We start from the raw sequence: 23,831 nt of genomic DNA, 5'->3' as shown, positions 1-23,831 counted from the left end.
TTGGCTCAGCCATGCTGACCCTACTCTCTCCCACTTCCCATCCTCCCCTGCGCTCCCTCCTAGTGCCGGACAGCAGAGCCCAGGGCCCTGGGCAGAGGCCTGGGACGCAAGACGGTTCTGTTGGGACCGCTCGTCCTTTACAACTCTATCTGTGGTCACCTTTCTCTCTCCTTTTTTGCCAGATTGAATATATGCAGTTTTAAAATGGATTGGACTTTTTAAGTGGTCAAACAATTGAAAAGCTTAGAATCTGTCCAAGATAAGCAACAGGAAGGGAGATTCAACAGATAATGGCCAAAGAGAATGACTTGGGAAAAAAAAAACAAACACATCATTTCCCACTTGTGCCTGGCCAAGTGCAGAGTGTTCAGCAGGTGTGCTTTGGCAGAGAGTTCCGTGTCATGTGCCTTGAGAACACGCAAACCACAGCAGCTAAGAAGCAGCCCTCCTTTCTACTGCCCCCAGTTTAGAACACCTTTGTGCCCTGGGATCCACTCCCAGATATAGAGCATGTATCGTTGACCAAGGGAAGTTGCAGGATCGATTCCCCCTGGGAACATTTTGGAGGCAGTATGTCAGGGCTCTAAACCAGATTTGCCTTTGACTTTTAGGACACAAGATAATACGTGAGTGATGTTTGTTTACCCACCAAATGTCAGTTTTGAAATGAGTTGAAATGCATTGCATGCCCACAGTGATATCTTTGGATATACCTTGGCTTATGAAATTTCCATAACCATGTAAGAAAGGATCATGATAAGAAGGTAAAAACAAAGTAAAAAGATAAAGTAACTACCCCATGCTATATAGCAAGTAATATCATTTTTGGATTTTTTCTTACTTTACAAACTGCATTGCTCTACAGACTAAGAGAAGTAAAGCCTCAGATCTCCTTTATCAGTCTGTTTAAAACAACACTGACAATAACGTTTCCTTTCATCTGCTCCCACCTCTGATCTGCCCCCTCGCCTCACTTCCTTTCATCATGTCTCCTGGCAGAGGGAAGCTGAAGCTACAAGGTCTTCTTCAAGGTCTAGATACAAAGGTTCTCACCAGATGGCCAGGAACTGGGGCAGTTTGCTGTTGAGCCTCCGATAAAGTGGGCATTTTTACATGCAGGGTAGATGCCTCCCTTCAACATCAGAGTCACACTCAGCTGCTAGAGTGCTCGGGGGATGGGAGCCGCACAAGAATCAGGATGGGAGAGTGGTTGACACGCATCTCCTGTCTCTCGCTGACCCTGGGGTCGGCGCTGTGCATTCAGAGTTCACAGTTCACAGTCCTAGTCAACAAACACCTGTGAGTCCCAGCCTGAGGGCTTCCTCTGATGGGGGGAGCTCAGCCTGTCCTGCGGGAGATGATGTGTCTAGAATCCCATGCGAGAGCCGCCCTCTGTCAGTTATGGATGGATGTTGCAGCATAGATCCCCAGCTGTTGCACCCCTTGTGAGAGAGCCCTGAAAGGCCTTACCCAGTCTCTGAGGAGCCCTGAGGGGCTGCGCAGCATCTGTGCAGAAACACCCTGCTCATGAATGCATCCCCTGTCCCTGCCTTTTCTCCCCTTTCCCACTTCCCTACCCCTACCAGGGCTTCATAGGAATACCTCCAAACCAACCACATGCATCCAGTCCATATCTCGGCGTCTGCTTAGTGGGAATTCACCCCAGGACACATTTACTGGAAAGAATGGAGGGAATTACCATGTTGTGAAAATTATTTTTTGTCTCTTATGTTCTCTTGTCTTTGAATCTGTCATCATATGTGTTAAACATGCAAACAGGGAGACTCTACTGTCTAAACAAAAGCTTGTTTTATTAGTTGCAAGTTATGTTTCCCTTCTGAATTCGTCATTTTTGTTACTCTGGAGACACACTAGGACATCTGCATAGCCCTGCACACATCATACAATTTCCCCTCTGCTTTTGTTCTTAAATACCTTTCTGTGCTAATAACCTCTTTTCATTTACCTGGTCCCAGGAAGCTATTTCAAATGGTTTGAAAGTCTCAAATGGGGATTGTGTGCTCTGTCCTTCCAGCCGTTACACCGTGGCTTAGTGGAGATGGCAGAGTGACCGACAGGGGTGTCTGTCCCTGAGCGCTGAGCACTGCAGCAGACGGGCAGTCGTGGGTGAGGGTGTGGCGTGATACAGCCTCCATGGGCATGGTGGAGTGCCACTTTCTTACAGGGGTGACAGGCAGAGCTGTGTCCCGAGAATGAAAAGGAAAGCAGACTATCTTCAGAGAAGCATTCTTTGTGAGTGTGTGTGTGTGTGTGCGTGGTATCCGGGAGTGTGATCATGGGCACACACATTTGCGATGGGGACTTCACTAGAGGGAGAAGCAAGCACTGTGATTTTTTTTGAGCAAAATAGCCAAACACTGGTCATGATTTCTCGTAGTTTGGGGCTACCTGTCTGTCTGTCAACTATCTACCTTTGAGGGTTCTGTGATTCTCTCTCGCAGGTTCCCTGTTTCCTCATTTTCCTCCTCAATAATTAAACAGTGTGTGAAACATACTGAAATTAGGAATCAGGAAGACTACAGTTTCCAATGATTCTTATTCTTTTAAGCCATGAACTCATTACTTCAGATTTTGTGTGAAGGGAGCCATAATAGCAGCCCCCTACTAAGACGTTCACATCCTGACCCCTGGGACCAGCAAATGTCACCTTATGTGGCAACTGCGACTTTACCGGTGTGATCAAGGGTCTTGAAAGGGAGTTCAGTTCAGTCACATCTGACTCTTTGTGACCCTATGGACTGTGGCACACCATCCCTGTCCATCACCAACTCCTAGAGCTTGCTCAAACTCATGTCCATCAAGTCGGTGATACCATCCAATCATCTCATACTCTGTCGTCCCCTTCTCCTGCCTTCATCTTTCCCAGCATCAGGGACTTTTCCAAAGAGTCAGTTCTTCACATCAGGTGCCCAAAGTATTGGAGCTTCAGCTTCAGCATCAGTCCTTCAGTGAATCTTCAGGGATGATATTCTTTAGGATTGACTGGTTTGATCTCCTTGCAGTCCAAGGGACTCTAAAGAGTCTTCTCCAACACCACAGTCCAAAAGCATCAACTCTTCAGTGCTCATACCATGGATTATACAGGTGGCCCCTAAATGTAATCAAAATATCCTGTAGGAGTAAAAAAATGCAGAGATTTCACTGCAGGAGAGGAAAAGGAAGTGGAGATTGGAGTGAGTGAACCCAAGTCCGGTGGTGCCAGCAGGCAGAGCAACTGAAAGAGGTGAGGCGTGGACTCGCCCTCGAGCCTTTGCAGGCAGCCAGTCCTGGGAACACCTTGATTTCAGCCTTGCATGACTCATTTTTTCCTTATTTATTGGTAATTGAAGGATAATTGCAGTATTGTGTTGGTTTCTGCCGTACGTCAGCATGGATCATTCATAGGTGGACATGTGTCCCCACCCTCTCGAGCCTCCCTCCCTCTCCACCTCCCCTCTAGGTTGTCACAGAGCCCTGGTTTGGGTTCACTGCGTCATACCCCACATTCCTATTGGCTGTCTCTTTTACATGTTAGTGTACATGTTTCCATGGTACCCTCTCCGTGAGTCTTACCCGCTCCTTCCCCCTGCCCCCAGTGTCCACAAGTCTGTTCTCTAGGGCAAAACTCATTGTGAACTTGCGAACTCAAGAATTTTAAGAGAATAAGTGTGTCAGTTAAAGCCACTAAGTTGTAGTAATTTGTTAGCAGCAACAGGAGATGAATGCAGAGCCCCTAAACTGCCTGAGACTGATGGGCTGTCGGGGGAATTGTTCAGAGGATTCGTGTTCTTGTCATGGTTTCTTCTTGTGCATCCCTGTCACTTATAACAGGTGAGAGCTTATGGTCTTACTTGCTGACATGGCCAGTGTGACAAAGGCTGGAGTGCTTGGTTGGCTAAGGGTGACTGGATGCCAAGCGAAAAGTGACCTTATTGCTTACCCACGTGAGTAAAGATGAGCTGTGTAACAGCTGACCTGGTCCGTCCAGGGAGCCCCTGGTGATGACATGGGATGTAGACGATCCACCTCCGAGGCACACAAGTTTAGGGACATAACTGAGGGTGTTTGTCCAGAGTCTCTACAGTCATCCTCTGCTGGCAGTTACTAGATCGCTACACGTGAGTGAGTTCTGTATGAAAGCTAAGTTTTGTTGGGTGGGTATAGAGAACATGAGGGTAGATAAAACTTGACTGACTCTCTCCCACCCATTTTAGAGTCTCTTCTTGCTCTCACTCTTCTCTGAAACACAGTGACAGCCATGCTGGGGAATTTAGCATGTGCTGGGAACCTTATATATTGTTTGAATTAATATAACAAATCTACTAGGGGAATATTCCTGAGCCCTGTTTTACAGACGAATGAGGCTCCAATTCAAGGGATTAGATCTGATAGACAGAGTGCCTGAAGAACTATGGATGGAGGTTCGTAACATTGTACAGGACACAGGGATCAAGGCCATCCCCAAGAAAAAGAAATGCAAAAAGGCAAAATGGTTGTCTGATGAGGCCTTACAAATAGCTGAGAAAAGAAGCAAAGCGAAAGGCAAAGGAGAAAAGGAAGGATATACCATCTGAATGCAGAGTTCCAAAGACTAGCCAGGAGAGACAAGAAAGCTTTCCTCAGTGATCAGTGCAAAGAAATAGAGGATAACATTAGAATGGGCAAGGCTCGCAATCTCTTCAAGAAAACCAGAGATAACAAGGGAACATTTCATGCAAAGATGGGCTCAATAAAGGACAGAAATGATATGACCTAACAGAAGCAGAAGATATTAAGAAGAGGTGGCAAGAATACACAGAAGAACTATACAAAAAAGATATTCTTGACCCAGATAACCACAATGGTGTGATCACTCACCTAGAGCTGGACATTCTGGAATGGGAAGTCAAGTGGGCCTTAGGAAGCATCACTACGAACAAAGCTAGTGGAAGTGATGGAATTCCAGTTGAGCTATTTCAAATCCTAAAAGATGATTCTGTGAAAGTGCTACACTCAATATGCCAGCAAATCTGGAAAACTCGGCAGCCACCACAGTACTGGAAAAGGTCAGTTTTCATTCCAACACCAAAGAAAGGCAATGCTAAACAGTGTTCAAACTATTGCACAATTGCATTCATGTCACACACTAGCCAAGTAATGCTCAAAATTCTCCAAGTCAGGTTTCAACAGTATGTGAACCATGAACTTCCAGATGTTCAAGGTGGATTTAGAAAAGGCAGAGGAACCAGAGATCAAATTGCCAACATCTGCTGGATCATTGAAAAAGCAGAAGAGTTCCAGAAAAACATCTCCTCTGCTTTATTGACTATACCAAAGCCTTTGACTGTGCAGATCACAACAAACCGTGGAAAATTCTTCAAGAGATGGGAATACCAGACCACCTGACCTGCCTCCTGAGAAGTGCGTATGCAGATCAAGAAGCAACAGTTAGAACTAGACATGGAACAACAGACTGGTTCCAAATCAGGAAAGGAGTATGTCAAGGCTGTATGTTGTCACCCTGCTTATTTAGCTTATATGCAAAGTACATCATGAGAAACGCTGGGCTTGAAGAAACACAAGCTGGAATCAAGATTGCTGGGAGAAATATCAATAATGTCAGATATACAGATAACACCACCCTTATGGCAGAAAGTGAAGAAGAACTAAAGAGCCTCTTGGTGAAAGTGAAAGAGGAGAGTGAAAAGTTTAGCATAAAAATCAACATTCAGAAAACTAGGATCATGGCGTCTGGTCCCATCACTTCATGGCAAATAGATGGGGAAACAATGGGAACAGTGGCAGACTATTTTTCAGTGCTCCAAAATCACTGCAGATGGTGACTGCAGCCATGAAATTGAAAGATGCTTGCTCCTTGGAAGAAAAGCTATGACCAATCTAGACAGCATATTAAAAAGCAGAGACATTACTTTACCAACAAAGGTCTGTCTAGTCAAAGCTATGGTTTTTCCAGTAGTTATGTATGGATATGAGAGTCAGACTGTAAAGAAAGCTGAGTACCGAAGAATTGATGTGTTTGCACTGTGGTGTTGGAGAAGTCTCTTGAGGTTCCCCTGGACTGAAAGGAGATCCAACCAGTCCATCCTAAAGGAAATCAGTCCTAAATATTCTTTGGAAGGACTGATGCTGAAGCTGAAACTCCAGAACTTTGGCCACCTGATGCAAAGAACTGACTGGTTGGAAAAGACCCTGATGCTGGGAAAGATTGAAGGCAGGAGGAGAAAGGGGACAACAGAGGATGAGATACTTGGATGGCATCACCGACATGATGGACGTGAGTTTGGGTAGACTCCGGGAGTTGGTGATGGACAGGGAGGCCTGGTGTGCTCCATTCCCAGGGGTTGCAAAGAGTCAGACACGACAGCGACTGAACTGAATGAGGCTCCAACTGTTTAAGCACAATGCCTGGATCACACAGCTGGGAAGTGCTAGAGCTGGGTTCGAACCTGGGTCTCTGGGACACAGAAACCTACTCTGACATACTGCACCCTTCTCCAGGCTCCAGCACTCTGAAGTGGCAGGGATGTCCTTCCTTCTGTGCTTCCTTCCTTTCTCATTCTGTCAACACTGAGGGCCCCTAAGCCCAAGGATCAGAGGGCACAGGTGTATGCTCACCCAAACCATCTCCTCATCTCCTCCATCTCCTTCATATTCAAACCATTTATGTGCTCCAGAGTGCCCCATGCAAGTGAAAAATGGGATATGTTATTTCAATTCGTCCCTAGTCATGGCTGTGAATAATAACAGCTAACACAACTACAATAACCAGCACCCGAATCACAACGTACATGAATCATGGTGTGTACATTTTTGCAGAACATTCATCCATCGTCTTTTTGTTTTCACAGCAGCTCTTATGGTAGGTAACGGTATCCCACCAAGGCTTGAAGAAGGGAAACAAATAGCAAGTCAGCCTATTTCATTCTAAATTCCAACACCCAGTCACTCACTCAGGATCTGTTGAGAGTCCTAAGGCATCTTAGGCATCTTTGAAGCCTTGGTCACCACTGTCTGGGTCAGTGTGGTGGGCTATGTTGTCTACAACCAGTTGCTACTTTTAGCAAGCAGTGGTCACTTTTATATAGTGACAATTCATAGTCACCTGTGACCTCAAGGGAAGTCAATGTGTTTTCAAAATTCTTCCATGTGAAGCATGGAATAGCCCCCCTGATAGTGCCACCAGCCCCCTTTACATTAGGGCACCAGCTGCATCTCACACAGGCTTCCTGTGTTTTTTCCATTCAATCAATAAATATTTATCAAGAATTTGCAACATGCCAGACTCTTTATTGGGTGACGGGACTCTAAGGGTGAGCAGCATAAGCTGGGTGCTAGCAGTTTCGTAGGAGAGACAGACAGGTAAATCATCAGAAGTACTTACGTGATCGGGCTTGCTCTCTTGCTGCCTAGCTGAGCATGTCTGTTTTAAAACGTACCTGGGACTTAATTTGTGGAGATGACTAAGTGCCGTCCTGGAAAGGTCAGGGTTGTCAATGTCAGTGTTAAAGGAAAGTCCGTTACTTACAGTTCCCGGGGGAGGGAGTAGGCCGTGCTGCACAGGGCCTGGTGAGGAAGCACCTGGCCAGTCAGGAGCAGAGGAGTGAGGGGAGGCACAGGCAGGGGGGAGGGCCCCCGTTACACTCGTGGTGGGAGATTGTTAGGTGGGGACGTCCCCCAGTGAGCAGGCTGTCCCCTACTGGGCAAAGCAGGTGTTGGGGTTTGTGTTTAGGGGGCTTGTCATATGATACCTGTGCAGCCTGCAAAAACACAAGGCTGGTATGGATGTAAACATCTTGAGCTGTTACTACAGTTAAAGCTGGTACATTTTTTAAAAATTTGTTTTTATGTATTTATTTGGCTGTGCTGGGTCTTAGTTGTGACACTCGGACTCTTTGACCTTCATTGTGGCATAGGAGATCTTTTTTAGTTGGACCATGTGGGCTCTTTAGTTGCGGCATGCAAAAACTGTTAGTTGCAGCATGTGGGAACTAGCTCCCTGACCAGGGATCAAACCCAGGCCCCCTGCATTGGGAGCAGAGTCTCAGCCAGTAGACACCGGCGTAGTCCCTGGCCCATACCATCAAGACGTCAAATCATCCATTACAGAAAATCAAGAATAATTATTACAGCAACCTACACCAACAGTCCCTCTCCCTCTACTACATGACCTCAATATAGTTGAGAAATGAAGTGTATTGTTTTATGCCCCTAGAGGTTTTAGTTGTTACACACCAGTAGCTGACCAATACAACATGCTTGATGGTTGTGAAGAGTTGACCTTTGTGAAGTGTAATGCAGGACAAGAAATGCTCTGACCTAACTCTTGTGTCTCTCTTCAGTATCCTTCCAGAAGCCAGAAGAGAAAGGAGGCCATTCATGTCGTCCCTATAGACTAGCCCCCTGGGATGAGAAAAGGGAGGTGGAGGGGGGAGGGGGCTTGGAGGGTGAAACAGGCCGTCTTGCTTAGGGACCGAAGAGGTAAGAAAGAGTTACCTTGTGAAGGGAGACGGTTCTAGGCTAACAGTGCCGCGTGTGCAGGGTTCCTTGGGCGGAAGTGGCGCAGTGTACTGTGGGACAGGCTGGGGTGTCAGGGAGACAGAGAGCAAAGGGAGACCAGTGATAACGAGGGCGGTGGGGCCTTTCTTTGCACCTCCTTGTGGGTGAATGAAATATGCATTGCTTTGCCCTGTATCTTAAGAGGGTTTCAGCAAGGATAGTGTGGGACATCATTTTATCATGTTTTTTAAAAGGCCGTCTGGTTGCCAGGCCAGTAATGGATTAACAGGGGGAGGATGAAATAAGAGGAGGCCAGCTAGGAGGCCATGGATGCTTGTGTCTTTTTTTTTTTTTTTTTAATTTAATTTTTTTTAATACAGTTTTTTAAATTTCTATTTATTTATTTATTTTAGCTGTACTGGGTCTTCGCTGCTGAGCATGGGCTTTTCTCTAGTCGTGGCACGCGTGGCCACTCTTTGTTGCGGCGTGTGGGCTCCTGGTTGCGGCGGCTTCTCTAGTTGCGGAGCACGGAGCATGGACCCTAGAGCACGCCGCCTCCGGCAGCTGTGGCTCTCCAGCTCCAGAGCGCCGGGCTCAGTAGCAGTGGTGCACAGGCTTAGTTGCTCCTTGGCATGTGGGATCTTCCCCGATCAGGAATTGAACCCTTGTCTCCTGCATTGATAGATGGATTCTTTACCCCTTCCCAGATAGCACTAGTGATAAGCAACCTGCCTGCCAGTGCAAGAGACATAAGAGACCTGGGTTCAATCCCTGGGTCGGGAAGACCCCCTGGAGGAGGACATGGCAACCCACTCCAGTATTCTTGCCTGGAGAATCCCACGGACAGAGGAGCCTGGCGGGCTACAGCCCATGGGGTTGCACAGAGTTGGACACGACTGAAGTGACTTAGTACACACACATGAGCCATCAAGGAAGCCCTAAATTTAATTTTTTAATCCAAGTATAGTTGATATACAGTATTGTGTTAGTCTCAGGCATACAGCAAAGTGATTCGGTTACACACACTGTATATATACTTCTTCAGGTTTGTTTCCATTATAGGCTATTACACGATATTGAATATATTTTCCTGTGCTATGCAGCAGGTCCTTGTTGGTTATCTGTTTTATATATAATAATATGTATATGTTAACCCCGGCCTCCCAAATTGAAGTTTATATCTATAAACACTACCTCAGCTACCTGTAGCATTAAGGATCTGTGAAAGCCGATGAGTGGCAGTTTTAAAGCCAGGACAGATCTAATAAGAGCTATTTACACTGACAGGGCAGAAATTAGGCTGGCCCTGTGGCTGGAATGAGGAAAGTGGTCATCTCTGGCTGGAGAGACCTGGGCCACAGAATTTCACAGAAGGCCCCCACCTCATTAAGGGGGAACGCTCTGCTTCAGGGTGAGCACCGGTCCACAGGGCCTGAAAGGGATGCCTCAGGGCCTCTGAACACACGCCACACACCTCTTCCCCGGCTTGTTTGAGGGATGCTTTTCATTTGCTCTTTCTGTTGGCTCCCCAAGAAGAACCAGAGGGAGGGAAGCTTCCGGGAGCCTCAAGATAAAAGTGCCATCATCTTGCCTCCATCCCCAGGTATTGCTGCTGCTTCCTCACTGCCCCTTGAGGGCTGGTCCTTGGGCAGACCTGCAGTTCTCTGTGGGAATCTCCACACGGTTTGCCCGATAGTCACTCCCTGAGCCTCCTGGGAATCATCTGACGACAGGGAGGCGGAGAGGCTGGGAAACTGTGCTGGACCAAAAGTCCACACTTCCCTCTCCTGCCTCTGTAGAGCAAAATGGAAAGAGAGGGACTTTTAATGAAGTGCTGCTTAAGTTACCTGAAAACACATAAGAGTAAACTTTGGCAAAAGTCAAAGACGTATGGAATCCATTTTCTGACATAAAAATTTTATGAGAGTATATTGGTCAGTTATTGCTGTGTAAGGGAGCACCTCACAACTCAGTGAATTTAATGAAACAAGCATTTCCTGTCATTTATGTTTCTGTGAGTCAGCGGTGTCTGGCTGATGAGCCTGGGCTGGGATTGACGGTTCTACTTTGCACTGTGCGTCTGGGGTTGTCTGGGGACACATCTGTGTCCCCATGAATCCCTCTTCCTCCTGAGTTTGGGGGCTGGCCGGAGCACACTCTTCTCCTGGTGACAGCAGAGCATCCACCGCACAGTTCCCTCTCGTGTCACATCGAGGCAGGGTACCAGCCGAACCCAAAGTCAGGAGGTGGGGAAATTTACTCTGGTGGAGAGGGGGTTGGTGTAAAGTCGGTGGAGCATCACTGGGAGTTTGACTAGAGAAGCAGGACTACGACGAGTGACAGGGATAAGGGATTTGGTGCAGGCACTGAGCCTCACGCAGTTGTGGGAGCTGGTGAAGAAGTCAGCATATGGCTGTTCCCTCTGTACCTGACATTGAGCCTGCGGTCATCAGGGCCAGCAGTGGGGAGGGAAAGACAGACAGACCTCGGGTCCCAGCAGGGACCACCTGGAGCCCAGGTCAGCCTCTGTCTTCAGGCACGAGGTCACGGTGACGGGCAGGGAGGCTGGCGCTCTTGCTGGTGCGCATGTGGCCAACTGCACGCTTCCCTGGCATGGGAGCTGCAGAAGGTGAAGGAGAATTTCCAACAGGGGCGGAGGTGCTGGGGCCTGGCTGCCCTCTGTGCCGACAAGGGAGCCCACAGGTGGTGACACCCACCTCCAGAACAAATTCAGTGACCGCTGCTTGACTTCCCCACGCCAAACCTCACGTACATTGTTCTAGTGCCGACTTAATCTAGCACTAGACATAAGGATGTTTCCGGAAATGAAATTCCAGCTCAGCTAGCTAAGCTGACAAAGTGGCCACACACACGCGGGCTTCCCTGGTGGCTCAGCAAATCCTCCTGCCAGTGCAGGAGATGCAAGAGATGCGGGTTTGATCCCTGGGTCATGAAGATCCCCTGGAGTAGAAAATGGCAACCTGCTCCAGTATTCTTGCCTGGAGAATCCCACAGACAGAGGAGCCTGGTGGGCTACAGTCCACGGGGTCGCAAAGAGTCGGACACAACTGAGTGAGTGAGCGCACACACAGAACAGGGTATGAATTCAGAAAGAGACAAATACAAAGCCAGTGATGCAAATGGCCACGGAGGGAACTGCCTCAGTGTGGAAGAGGAGTAATTGCCTGCCTGTATCCAGTTTTGCTTACTGAACCTAGAAATTTCAGTGAGCTTCATCAACTTTATAAACCCTGCTTCTTTCCTCTCTGGAGAAAGCAATAAATGTGGGTGATGGTAGGGCTGCTGGACACAAGAGGGCAAGTGAGATGGTAAGAATATAAGGAGCTGACCCACAGGTGGAAAATCATAGTACTGGTGACAGTTCACACGATGCCTGCTGACTGTGCCGCATCCTGGCAGTGAGTCAAGAGAAAATCGGGGCCACCCTGTTTAGGTCTGTCCTTGGTAAGCGTTACACTGAAGCAGCTGGGAGAACGGAGGTAGAAAAATGTCAAATGACCAAGAAACAACAAGACCCTGAGGAAAGAGTGGTGGATTAGGGGTCTGGAGACTGCAATCCTATTTCTGAGGGACTGAAACTAGTTGTAACACTCTGAGTAGGTAAGGTGTCGCACCCATTCCATCATCGGTAAGTGAAAGTGTTGGGCCAACTCCCTGGCTGCCGTCTACAGATTATGAGCCAAGTAAGACCGTAGTCTATCCTGTGATGGCCACCCACCAACATGGCGCCATGCTTCTCCATTGGTCTCTGTTTGCAGGCGTGTGCTTAGACTTTGGGGGAGGGACAGAGGTACCCAGACTAGATACCTAAGTCCTGGGTTCTCTTGCTAGAAAAGCTGTCATAACTTGGGTTCATACAGTTTACTTTGCATCTTAGTGTCTCCGTCCTCTGTTTCAAAGAGGTATGGACCCAGGAATACGAGATCTGTACTCTGCTCCTTGGAATAAATCAGCTGTCCAAAGCCAGGGGTTGTGCTGATTCTCTCTTCCTGCGTCAGAGAGAACAAACGAAGTGAGGGAGAGGAAAGAAGGATGGTTATGTGGTCCTAGGGTGGAAGGGGGTGGAGGTGGCATGTTGGAGAGGAAGTGGGGGAAATAAATCCTTGCAAAACATGACGGCAAGCTCACGTGTTTTTGGAGTTGGAGTACACAGTAGTACACATGTGACGGTGTATCTCTCCAGCTGGGCTTTTTTTTTAATTGGAAATTTTAAGATCGGGGAATGCATGTATAACCCTGCTCTAAGTTAGGGATGGAAACTGTAGAATCCAGGATTGCCTCAGCATCTCCTGCTTTGAAGGCTGCCATGGTGTGTGAATAGAAAGAACAATTGTCTGTGTGTTGAACATGAGCAGAACTATCTCCAAACAGCCCGAGAGTTTCTGTTGGGTTACCTGGGCACTGAGTCATCTGCAGGATCTCCTTTCTCCCAGTGGAAGAAGCTCCATCTAAAATCAGCTTCCTATAGACCACAATCTTCTGTCCTCTCAAGAGCCAGATTTCACCCAGAATTGGAGCAGCTGGCATCCTCAGACAACCGCTGTAAACAGCTGGCATCCCCAATCCAGCCTACTTGGCAATAAACATTCTTTATCCCCCCACCCCATCACTTCAGCAATGTGAAAATGGGCAGGCAAAAATAGGGAAGGACTCCCTTCTCAAGAGCAAAGCCCACATTGTGTCTAGCAGCTGTCATAGCTGTATTCATTTAGGTCATCCAGCAAGTGCACACTGAGCCCCAGTTAGGAGGGGGAGACGTGTTGGGGATAATGCAGTGAAGGTAAGCCGCAGGGAACCAGGCAGGGGCGGGCGAGGCTTCAGAGCGCAGTGTGGATCTGACGCCCATGTCAAGGGAGGAGGAAGGCAGGCAGGTTTGGGAGGAGAGCCTCTGACAGGTGAATTGTGCTCACTCCTGGATAAAGCTCTTAATACAGGTATGCAGAAAGGAAGCCCGTGAGGTTCTCACCAGGATGAAATGGGATTAGCTTTGTAGTTCTATAATCTTCTTCAAAGAAGACGCTGTTTCAGTCTCGGTGATTCCAGCTGCTCTGAGAGCCGTCTTCCTTTAACGGAGTCTGATGTCTTCCAAACCCAACACAAGTTCATTTGTCTTTAGTTTATGTACTCAAGGTATAAGCTTTAGTTTGTCATAGTTATAATTTCTGAGTGGTGGTGGCAGGTGGATCCTTAAAGGGGCATCTTGCTTTAGAAGTACTGTAAATTATTGTGCAGTTTGGTCCACATTAAGCCCATAATATACTGCAGGCCTGGAATTGTGATGCTCCAGTGCATGAGTGAGTTGACCTGTAATGAAAGCCATGTGAAACAGTTTCATTAGTAGGAAGGTGCCCCAGGGAATCCCTCACAGGTGCACAAGGAGACTGCTCCTGGCATTCCCCGATGGAGCTCTGGGATGGTTTTGGTCACTCCACCAGGGAAGGCCAGCACTAAGACTGTCCACAGAGGAGTCCCCCACTGGGCAAAAATGGCCAGTCCCTGGTACTTGTATGATGCTTAGACATCGGGGAGCTTCTGGAGGAATTCCGGCCTTCCTGTGGGTCCCAGAGGCCCTAAAAGAGGAGACTGTCTGCTCACTATGCTACTCGTGGCAGATCTCTCTTGAATGAGGTCTGAGAGGTGCCCCTCCCTGGCCCTGGCACGCCTTTCAGTTAGAATAATGAAAGATGAAGTGTGCTGTGAATTTCTGTATTGCTGATCTTGCCTGAGTATTTCCTTTCCTCAGTCAAATCTATGGCTTCATCTTCATTATGTGACTTTATAGGAGTGATCCTGAAATTTGGAGCATAAATGGGGTGGAGGTTGGAGGCCCACCCATCATGATGCAATTAACCCAAGTCAGGAGGCCACTTGGTCTTTATTTCCCTGCCTTCCAGAAGGCGCTGCAGTGATTCTGTGGTGGTAGGGGAAGCTTCAGGTGCACGGTTGTGTCTGCAACACCAGCGGCTAGCTGGGCCTCTGACGGCTCATAGGACGTGTTCCTTAATACACATTAATTGAGCTGAATAACAGGCTTGTGTTTTTAGCAGTCACAAAGATGGTCACCTTAAGTGAGTGACATCTTTTAAAATATAGTTTATACAATGGGTGTGTTTCCATCATATTTAGATAGGCAGCATTGCTCATACTTTCTGAAGACAGAGAAAACCTTTAAAAACAATATGAGAAGGAAAGATGTCAGAGTGACATGGAATCCTGCTTCTGTAAGTCTTAAGCAGGTCATGTGGCATTAAGTACAACCCTCCCTCTGTCCCCCAGACTGATGCTTGAGCGAGACTCTAGGTGTTTGACAACCTCATACCCTGTGCTGTCCTTATGTTCCTCTGCCTGTCAGGGGCTAGAAGTCTATGAACTGTATTTCCCACACTCTCTTGTTTCCAGCCCTGAAGATATCATTTACCATTACACTCTGTCAATGAGAGAGACACTTACAGTAAGGTGGAGTAGGGGTGAACTCTGCTTTCTCCTTTCTCTGCTGGTGTCCATGGACAGTTATGCGGGCTTTGCATAGATGCTGTTGGATTTTGGAGTGGTTTCTGAGCTTTCCTGTTATTCACGTGTCTCAGGGCTGCAGGGGGAGCTGGGAAGTTAGCTGTGAGGTCTCTGTGTTACGCATCCCATGTGACAGCAGCATTTGTCCACCTTGTGAGACCAGAATTGTGGAAGTGAAGCTAATGCCTGAGTCCTGCCTTGCACTTCTCCAGCCCTTACAACGCTTCAGTGATCACTGAATTGTCTGTATTGAACCACATTTTATTTAAAGTGCCTAGACTGTATCAAACTGCAAGGAGATCAAACCAGTCAATCCTAATGGAAATTAATCCTGAATATTCACTGGACGGACTGATGCTGAAGCTGAAACTCCAATACTTTGGCCACCTGATGTGAAGAATTGACTCATTGGGAAAGACCCTGATGCTGGGAAAGATTGAGGGCAGGAGGAGAAGGGGATGACAGAGGATAAGGTGGTTGGATGGCATCACCAACTCGATGGACGTGAGTTTGAGCAAGCTCCAGGAGTTGGTGCTGGACAGGGAAGCCTGGTATGCTGTAGTCCATGGGGCCGCAAAGAGTTCGACACGACTGAGCGACTGAACTGAAACTGCGTCAGTTCTCCTGAATGATAGAAACTATCCATGATGTTGTCTCCTGAAAGCTCTCTGTCTTTATGTTGGCAGTCTTCAGATGTTTCCTGGAATCCTCTAAACCATAAGTTACCATTTAGTTCTGAGGCAGCCATGACATTTTCTTCTTATATCAAACCTAATGCGGCCTACGTGCTGTTTTCTCCCATGCGAGCATTCAGAATTAGCATGGTTCTTCTTCCACATGACAGTCATTCAGATACTTGAAATAACTTTTTTTCCTCTCTAACCCCCTGCCTACTATTTTCTCCTCCAAGCAGAATGACCTTATTCTGGCTGTGATTTCCCTATGTCTGCAGCCTTCAGAGAGGGAGCTGTTCGGTCATTCATTTGACTCTGATTTCTTTAGTTAAAATATTCCCTACACATTTTAGCCAATGATTGATCCTTTCAAATGGAAATAAATTCAAGGATGAAGTGGTCCATGAGCAAATTTAATTAAAAAGATAGATCGGGGGAAAAAAGGTATAATGAAGATGTAGTGAAAGGGTAATGTCTATAATATATAAAGAGTTCTTACAAATTGGCAATAAAAAACAGAATAAAACCCCTAATATCTGCATAAATAATAAAAATAAAACATGAATGACTGCCAAATATAAAATGCATTTTCAAATTCAACTAGTAGTCAGAGAAATAAAAGTAACACAGAAATATCCTTTCACATCCATCATATTGAGAAAAAATGATAATAATTTATACTGAGAATATGGGTAAAATTTTCTACCCATGTTTTTATGATGCAAAAATGGAGTATTAACACATTTTCTGAATGTGCGTTCTGGCATTACCTATTACAGTGAAAACTGCATAACCCTCTGACCCTGAAAATTCATTTCTGGGATTTTAGCCCTAGAAATGCAGTGCATATTGATATTACAGACTTTACACCAGTCACAAATATTAACTAAAAATGAATCATTAATCTCAACATAAAATGTCAAATGATATACCTTTAGAAATTAACATAGGAGAAAAGCTAAATGATATTGGGTTTGGTGGTTAATTTTTAGATATAACACTAAAAGCGTGATCCATGAAGGAAAAAAATTGATAAGTAAATTAAAAATTTCTGCTCTCTGAAAGACACTGTTAAAAACAATGAAAGACGAGTCACAGATTTGAGAGAAAATATTTGCAAAATATGTACCTGAAAAAGGACTTGTATCCAAACACATACCTGATAAAGTGTATATAAATAACTCTTAAAGAAACCACCAGTTACGAAACGGGCAAAGGAACTGAACAGACACCTCACCGAAGAAGATTTACACAGAGTGCACATAGAGACCCTTGACATCATATGTCATTTGGGAATTGCAAATTAAAGTGATAGTAAGATAGCACTACACACCTAGAGTGGCCAGAACCCAGAACACTGACAACACCAAATGTTGGCGAGGGTGTGAGCAACAGAAGCACTGATGCGTGCTGGTGGAGATGCATGGCTGGTGGGGATGCATGGCTGGTGGTACAGCCACCGCGGAAGATGGTGTGGAGGTTTCTTACTAAGTTAGACATAGTCATACCATATGTTTCAGCAGCTCCCCTCCTTGGTGTTCACACAAATGAATTGAAAATATATCCGTACAAAAGCTTGCTCATAATTTCTACTTCATAATAAAATGTTAGATTATTATTTGTTAATGTTTATCAATAATTGCCCCAAACTGGAAGCAACCAAGATGTCCCTCCATAGGTGACTAGCTAAACAAAACAGTACATCCACACAATGGAATATTATTCAATGATGAAAATAAATGACTTGTTACGCCACGAAAAGACTTCAGCATTAAGGAGGAAACTTTAAGTGCATGTTGCTAATAAGTTAAAGAAACCAGTCTCAAAAAGCTAGATTGCATGATTCCAGCTGTATGATATACCGGGAAAAACTGAACTACAGAGACAGTAAAAAGGCCAGGCGTTTGAGGGGAAGAGGGAAGGGATGAGTCGGTGGAGCCAGGCATTTTTAGGGCAGAGAAACGATTCTGTATGATCCTTCGATGGCAGATGCATATCCTTATACATTTGTCAGAGCCCTTGGAATTGAAGTATGGAGTTTAGTTAATCACATATCAGTGTTCATTAATGAATCTTAATGAACGTACCACACTAATGAAAGGTGTTAATAAATTATGTTAATAAGGGAAAACCATGCATGCAGGGGGAGTGGGGTATGTGAAGACTCTGTATTATCTGCTCAATTTTTCTGTAACCTAACAAAAAAAAGCTACTGTGTAATTTTGTTTTTCACATATAATTATGTAGATTATATATTGTTTAATATATGATATATAATTACATATTTAAAATATTTAAATATTATATGTATAAAAAATTATACTAAAAAGGAAACATATTTCAATCAGTCAGCTAGCTAGTATATTGACTCCAGTCTCTGGGTGGGTGACTGGAATTTTTCTCAGTTAGTTAATAGTGAAGTTTGTTTCCATCCCAGGCTCTTCCAAGCGTGTCACCTGAGTTAGCTCATTTACTCCTCACCGCGGTCCTGGAAGGTTGATCATGCATCAGCTCCACCTTCCAGAGGAGGAGACTGGAACCGGAGAGTTTGCTCAAGGCTCCTCAGTCAGTGAGCTGCCAAACTAGGACTCGCACCCAGGAATCCAGGCTTCTGGGTCACAGGGTGCACCCTCTGATTGGGGTGCTCAGTCTTTACCGTGACCCAGAGGACTTGCCCAGACTACAGATATCTGCTCCTGCTGTACATGTGACTCAGTGGAGTTTGAGTAGGTCTAGGAGTCTGAGCTTTGGACAGATACCCCAGGTGATGTGCTTGTATGATCTTGAGAGCGTTCTTTGACTCTGAATTTCAATGATGATGATGAAGTAGGCACTAAAGAAAATCCAAAGGTTCAGAGAATTGCGGCTGAACCAGCAGCATCAGAAACAATGACATCAGAGAACAGAAACTGGATTAACAGAAGTCATTGGGACTTGGCATTTGAATGGTCCAGCAATGAATTCCTCCCTGTTACCCAGGAGGACCCAGTGGGGCCTTCCCAGGACAGACCGCCCCCCACCCCCACCCCAGCCCAATAGCCTCTGTTGTAGCTCCTCTCTGACATACTCAGGTAATAGTATCCAGTGCACATTTCCTGAGTTTTTCAGATGCTAACCACCCCCCTACCCCCCAACCAAACAGACGAAATTAACTACGTGATGATCATGAAGCCCCACACTTACTGGAGCCTAAGGACTGGTCACGTTAACCACCCTGTGACATCACCGTCAACCAGTCAGAAAGCTGTGTAGGAGCTGATCACATACCCTGTGAACCACTTTCTTCACTTGGCCTTTAAAAAACCTTTGCTGAAATCATCTGTAAGTTCAGAGTTTTTTGTGCACAGGTCACCGGTTCTCCTTCCATGGACATGTAATAAACTTCTGTCCCAAACTCTGGTGTTTCAATATCGTTTGGCCTCACTGTGCATCAAGCAGGCAGAGTGAGCTTGGACTTGGCAACATAACCACGGCTGAATGGTGTGATCCTGGTACTGGGGCTGGGAGACGCACCTTCTTGCCCAACCATGAAAGTAGGGAGCGGGCCAGCCCGCTCCGTGGTCAGGAGCAGTGTTTCCTGTGGTGGTGATGGTCGCTGAGGGTTCTGTCAGCCTTGTAGGGATGCTCAGGAATCATTGCCCGCCATGGGCCTGCTCCTGCTGTTCCAGGACACCCAGACAGCAGCAAACACTTGTTTCCTGACAGCCCTTCAACTTTGAAGTAACAAGGTGTCCACTTTGTGTGTGGGCATTAGGGACCAGGGGAAGGCACTGTGAAGTCTGTAAGGAACAGCTCTTACCTTGAGCAGGCAGCGGGCTGGGCTGGCCGGGAAGGTGCAGCGGGCCAGAGGGGCCTGGGATCCCCTGCTGAGGATTGGAAGTGGTGACAGCAGAGATAGGGCAGGTCAGCAGACACAGGGCTGGGAGTGCCTGCAACTCCCCTGCTCTTGCTTGTGCTCCACGACAGCCTCGGGTGGGTCAGCCCCCGCCCCCAGCCTTGCTGGGGACCTGCACCTTTAAAAATCCCCAAAGCAGTGGCGCTTATAAAAATCTGGACTCCCAGGCTGTAACCCATTCCAAATAAATCGGATCTCTGGGGATCCAGGCAGCGTGTGTGTACTCAGTCATGTCTGACTCTTTGCAACCCCATGGACTGTACCCCGCCAGGCTCCTCTGTCCATGGGATTCTCCAGGCAAGAATACTGGAGTGGGTTGCCATTTCCCTTCTCCAGGGGATCTTCCTGACCCAAGGATCAAACCCACATCTCCTGCATTGCAGACCTATTCTTTACTACTTGAGCCCCCAGGGAAGCCGAGGGATCCAGGCAGCAGGATATTAAAAAATTTCTCTTGTATCACCAGCATGTATCCAGATTGAGAGCACATCCGCAGAATGGCCATCCTGCCCATGCCGCTTCTTGATACCACTTTTAAAACAGTCAGGATGCCCTTAATGTTTAGAAACATAGGACATAAAGTTGGTATGTAAAATCATCTGCCCCGTGACTGTCTTAGTGCCTGTCTTAAGGGAGAAAGAATCCTATTTAGATAATGGGTTTTAAACCACCCCAACCCCTTAGCTGCTCACTATAATTTTCTTGGTAAAAAAAAAAAACCGGGCCCAGCCCTCACCATCTCCCAAGAGTTTGGCTAAGTTCATGTCCATTGAATTGATGATGAATAGCATTACTGATTCAGTAGACCTGAACTTGGGCAAACTCAGGGAAACGGTGAAGGACAGGGGAGCCTGGTGTGCTGCAGTCCATGGGGTCACAGTCGGACGCTCCTGAGCCGCTGAACAACAGCAGCCACCAGCCCCAGAATGATTAAATCAGCATCTCAGGGTGTGGGGCCTGGATGTGTATAATTCTCTAAAGCTCCACGGTGAGTATCAAGGCTAGGAACCTCTGTGTTAATGAAAGATGCTCTCTTGGGACTTCTGCTGGGCGCAGAACTGCAGAAGGAGTGGCTGGTCCTTGGGCCCCGTGACCGTCTTAATGGACTTTGGACTATAAAGAAGAAACTGGCTCTTATATCCCCAGGCTTGACACACAGTAAAGGTACTACCCCTCCTGGTCAAGACAGGTGTCTGGGAGCAAACCTGGATAAAAAGTCCTATGAGTTTCTCTTTTCTTTTGCACCTTTGAAGTTGCCATTTCATTGTCTTCTCAGCTTCACTTTTTCTGGTTAAGAATCAGAAAGTCTCCCCTTCCCCCTTGATATAATTTGCCTTCTGTTCCTGATGGCCTGCAATATTTTCTCTTATCTTTCATTTCCGGCCTTTTGACTGATGAAGTTATCTTTGTCTTTACCTTCTGAGGGTTCTGTGACCTTTTGGTATGTGGTTTGATGTCTTACATCAGTTTTGGAAAATTCTCAACCTTTATCTCTTCAAAAATTTCTTTGGTTCATTGCCCACTCCTCCCCTTCTGAGACTGGAGTTACATGTATGTCAGATTGTTTGATACTATTCTATAGATTTTAGCGGCTCTTCCCATTTTTTTATTTTTTCCCTCCGCATGTTTCAGTTTAATGATTTCTCTTGACCTGTTAGGGCAGTTGCAGTCATCTCTCGTATGCTGCTGCCCTGCAAGCATTCTAAACTCCTGGTGTGCCAGGGAAGTGATGTAACAACTGGGTCTCAGGATGGTGGCCATAATGGATACAGACACATGAACAGTAATAAAAGCTAATGCTCAGATAGCACTTGTTCTGTGCCAGGCACTGTTCTTTGCATGTTAAGTATTTTAAGTCACTTAATGCTTTCAATAACTCTATGAGGTAGACACCATTATTGCCACTGTATAAATGAAGAGACTGAGGCCCGGAGAGGTCTGTAGTTGATGTAACGTCTCATAGATGGAAGGTGACGTAGGAAGGATTTAATCTCAGGTGTTCTGACTCTTGGCTTCAAGCACAGTACCTTGGCATCATGTCAGAAGGAGCTGAGTGCCTTTGCATGACCCTGGGGAGTGAGGGCCCTCTAGGATGCCTGAAGGTGATGGTCCTGGAATGTCAGCCGGATGAGGGCTTAGAGGCAGCATGAGGACGGTCTGTCCTATTAGAGGGTTTCTAGTAACCATTGCGAGGCTTCCCTGGTGGCTCAATGCTAAAGAAGTCTCCTGCCTGTGCAGGAGACACGGGTTCAGTCTCTCATTCAGGAAGATCCCGTGTACCTCAGAGCAACTATTCCCGTGTGCCACAACTCCTGAGACTGTGTGCTAGAACCCAGGGGCTGCACCTTCTGAAGCCTGCGTGCTCTAGAGCCTGTGCTCCGCAACAAGAGAAGCCATCTCATCTCAAGCACTGCAACTAGAGAGTAGCCCCCACTCTTCACAGCTGGAGAAAAGTCCACACCGAAGACCCAGAACAGCCAAAAATGAATAAGTAAATAAATAAAATTATGGGCAAAAAAGAACCATGGCAATCACCAGGGAAGGCCCCCCAAGCAGGAGGGGTCTTGGGAATGTTGACAGTGTGGCTCTGGTCTGGGCCAGCTGGGACCTGGGCTCTGCCACAGCTGGGGCGACCTTGAGGACAGTCAGGAATATCAGCCTAAGTGGGCGTGAGGAGCTACTGGGGTATCCAAGCTAGCCGGGCTTCCAGCAGGACAGAGTAATGGATTTGGGAGGGAGGGAGGGAGCTTGGAGAGAATGCCCAGGGCCAGTGGAATGGAGGGAAGGGAGGCTTTTACTGGATGCTTGCAGCCAAGGCGAGAAGAAGGGAGAGGGCTGTTAAGGGTACAGAGTTGTTTCCGAGAGATAAGAGTGGGGCAGTCTCTTTGAAGAAGGTCAGAGAGGAGGTGGGTTCTAAGAACTGGAGCCAGAGAACAGAAACGGAGCAGTCAGCGCATTAGAAGGAGCTCGTTGGAAGGAGGTGGGTGGAGGGGGAGTTGCTGGGGAGTCTTGGCCAGGGTCCTTCCAGGGAATGGGAAGGATGCCCGCCTTGCTCTGAGGAGAGAGGCTTGCAGGCTTACCAGCCGGTCCGGCCTGACCCACTCGGCCTCTGATCTGAAGTCAAGTTTAGCTAGTTTGCAGCACATGAACCTGGGGTCTAAGTCCACGAGGAACCAGCCAGATTCAAAAATACTCCTCTGTTTGGCCGTAAATCTTAAATCTGGGGATATACCCAGTGGCCCCACTGCAGTACTAAATTACACAGCGAGTCCTCAGCCTGCAAAACTATGAATTTTCTGTCTCAGACAGGTGTTCATTAAAGGTCACTTGGCATCCCCTGAAACACACTCTTTCACACCTTAATAGCTGAGGGTTTGAACCATTTCCTCTGTTGTTGCTCTGGATTCTGGCTTCAGGCTCAAATTTGGAGAGGTGGGGAAAAAAAATGACTTTGTTTTTTCCTATGTGCTTGGTACTTTTATAAGAACTTTTTTTTTCATTATAAAAGTGATAGATGGTTATTAAAAATGTGAAGAAAATATAGAAAAAAGTGTAAAGCCATTCCCAGTCCAGTCCACCCACCAAACTTAGATACTGTTAATGTTTCAGTGTTTTTCTTCCAGTCTTGTTTTCCCTATAGAAGGAGTTTTGTAACTTAAGATCATGTTAGATACATAATTACCTGGTTGGATTTTTTATTTAACATTATGTCATGGTGTTTTCCGGATGAGCATCTTTTCTTTAACTTCTGATTTGAAAATGTCTTTAAGTCACAGTAATTACAAGAAGAGTACAACAAACACACACTGATCCTTTGCCCAGATTCACCAGTTATTAAAAACTTTGACTCATTGGCCTTATTTCTGTCTTTGTTCCATACACAATATTGTTTTCTATTTCTGAATCATTTGAGACTGAGTCAAAGACTTTACTTTTGTTCCTAAATGCTTCTGCAAAAATCTCCTAAAAACAAGGACACTCTCTTACATAATCACGATGAAAGGATCAACTGTAGGGTATTTAATATAGATGCAGTTATCTAATAAATCTTTAAATTTTGCCAGTTGCTCCAACCACTGTCTTATATAGCAATGTTTTTCCAAACTGGGTTCTATCGAGGATAACACATTGAATTTAGCAGGCCTGTCTCCTGGGTCTCCTTTAATCCTAAAGGCCTTATCAGTTATCTTTTGATTTGTATGAGTAACGTTTTTGCAGTTAATGTTTTGCAGAAC

At 46.4% G+C, this 23,831-nt stretch overlaps 1 pseudogene; it reads right to left on the bottom strand.

Moving 5' to 3' along the window:
• Nucleotides 1–13,479: 13,479 nt before the first annotated feature.
• LOC136167447 (UPF0538 protein C2orf76 pseudogene) lies at nucleotides 13,480–13,837 on the bottom strand (annotated as a pseudogene).
• Between the last annotated feature and the right edge of the window lie 9,994 nt (nucleotides 13,838–23,831).

Source organism: Muntiacus reevesi, chromosome 4, assembly GCF_963930625.1.
Source record: "Muntiacus reevesi chromosome 4, mMunRee1.1, whole genome shotgun sequence".
Taxonomy (NCBI): domain Eukaryota; kingdom Metazoa; phylum Chordata; class Mammalia; order Artiodactyla; family Cervidae; genus Muntiacus; species Muntiacus reevesi.
This window is presented reverse-complemented; position numbering and strand designations above follow the sequence as displayed.